Source organism: Crocuta crocuta, unplaced genomic scaffold (genome assembly GCF_008692635.1).
Source record: "Crocuta crocuta isolate KB4526 unplaced genomic scaffold, BGI_CrCroc_1.0 scaffold290, whole genome shotgun sequence".
Lineage (NCBI taxonomy): Eukaryota > Metazoa > Chordata > Mammalia > Carnivora > Hyaenidae > Crocuta > Crocuta crocuta.
In genome coordinates, this window is record NW_027527429.1 from 1,000,649 (window position 1) to 1,002,695 (window position 2,047).

At 71.4% G+C, this 2,047-nt stretch overlaps 1 long non-coding RNA gene across 1 annotated transcript in view; it reads right to left on the reverse strand.

Moving 5' to 3' along the window:
- Positions 1–652, reverse strand: part of LOC144226068 (uncharacterized) — a 6,490-nt gene extending 5,838 nt beyond the window's left edge. The window contains exon 1 of the long non-coding RNA XR_013333529.1: positions 477–652. This is a non-coding gene — a long non-coding RNA (uncharacterized LOC144226068). The remainder of the gene's footprint in view (positions 1–476) is intronic.
- Positions 653–2,047: the final 1,395 nt, after the last annotated feature.

A 2,047-nucleotide genomic window follows, 5' to 3' on the forward strand; every position in this document is an offset into this window, starting at 1 on the left:
ATCCCCCTCAGGACTGCTCCAGCCCCTCCCCGCCCCCACCCTGCCCTGCCCTCTCCCTAATGTCCCCGGGGCTCCTCCTCTCCTGTTCCCAGCCAGCTGCCCAGTGGAGTCCTCTCTGCTTCTGGGTCGGCTGGCGCCTTGAGCACTTCTCTTCTGGCCGTCATGCTCTGGGGCCTGAATGTCGGGGGACAAGATACCTGGATCCCTTCCCTGCGGCGGCCTGTGTTCTAGAAGGGAGAGCTCTCGTGTGGGAGCCACGCCGTGCTCGCCAGACCCCAGCGGGACAGGGACGGTGTTCCCGGGGAACCTCGGCCACTGTGAGGCCACGCGGGGGGCGGCCCAGCCGGCCGGTGCACAGGCCCACTGCCCCCGGCGCCGGCTCTCCTGGTTCCCGTGCCGCCGGGAACGCCCTCTGGGGGGCGGCAGGTCAGGGGGGGGTGCGTCCGTGGCTCGCTCCCCATCCCTCCAGCGCTCACCGTTAGCTGGCGGTATGGCGGCCTCGTGTCCACAGGGCAAAGCTTGCCGCCTCCGGTTTCTTAGAAGGATTCTACGCCAAAGGTGGGCACTCCGGCTGAAATCTCTTCCGCGAGACTTCATTTAGCCTTTCCTCTGTCTGCTCCGTCACCGAGGTGCCGCGGTGGGTTCTCGCCTGTGTGGGGGGCGCCCCCGCCCGCCCAGGCTCCCCACCCCGGGCCCCGCCCAGGCCTGCCTCTCCGTCACCTGGACGTCCTGCTCCTCAGGAACTCGATGCCTTCTGTCGTCAGAAAATACCGAACCAGCGCCCGTCACGTTGCCCTTGCTGGGCCCCGCGGCGTGGGGGGAGGGGCATGGTCGTCCTGGGCGGGGGCCGTGGAGTGGCCGCCCCGGGAGATGCGCAGTGCGTCCTCTGTCCCTCCCAGAGCAGGGGCGTCCCAGCCAGCAGCCAGCCACCAGGTCCCGAGTGCTGGGGCCCCGGGGCTGGTCTCCCGACTCTGGGGACGGCTCGGGCCTCAGCGGTCCCTGCGGTCGGCTTCATGGGCCGAGCTGTTTCTACTCCACGTCAGGTAGAAGCTGGGCACCGCCCTGCTCACGGCTCCTGCGGAGCACAGCCCCCTCCTCGGAAAGTTCTGTGAAGTTGCTGAGCCCTCTGCCTGCTTCTCTCGGAGCATGGGGCGCCCGAACACCCGGCTGCCGGGGGTGGACCCGCCTCCCCTCTCCCCTGGCCGCAGCGTGCTCTCTGCGAACGCGGGCCTTCCGGTTCCTCAGGCCCTGCTGCGGAGCGGGCGTCCGCGAGGACTGGAGGCCCAGACCCAGGCCAGGCCCTGCGCCAGGCCACCCCCCCGCCCCCCGCTCCCCGCTGGCCTGCGCTCGGGGGGCCTTCAGGCCCCTGCTGTGTGGGCTCAACTGTCATCAGGGGTCTGGCCTCCCTGGGACTGTCAGTCACGTGCCCACGTCACACAGGGGAGGGGCGCCCAGTCCGCTGTGCTTCAGGCCGCTGCTGGGCGTGGGAGGGAGGTGGTGGGGGTGTGCGGGCAGGGGGGACGGCGTGCAGGGCCTGCGACTCGGGAGGGCCTAGGCAGCGTGGAAGGGAGGCCATCTGGGCGCGCCGCGGAGCGTCAGGGCCGGAGGGCAGGGGTGGAGGCCGGGCCGTGGCCGTGGGCAGGAAAGGTGCTCGGGGAAGAGCCTGGCAGGGCAGGGGCGGCACAGCAACGCGGGCATGTGGGGGGCACCCGTGGGAGCTGGCTGCAGAGAATGCCCGTGGTGGCTCACGGGAGCTGTGGTAGAGCCCTTGGGGGTGGCCGTGGCCGTGACGGACAGTCCGTGGGACACGAGCTCGCACTGGGGCGGGGAGTGGTCTCAGGGCCGCGTCCCCCCGGGGGAGGGCGTCGTGGGAAGGGGGGCTCGTGCACGGAACTGGGGAGGCGAGCCAGGGTGCGGGACCCGCTCCTACAGAGCTGACCGTGGAGCGTGTGTGTGTCTGCGCGTGAATGTGTGGAGGGGGGTGGCTGCCGGTGGGCAGAGCGCCGGCCTCAACAGGCGCTGCCCCGGGCAGCCCTTGAGGGGCCGG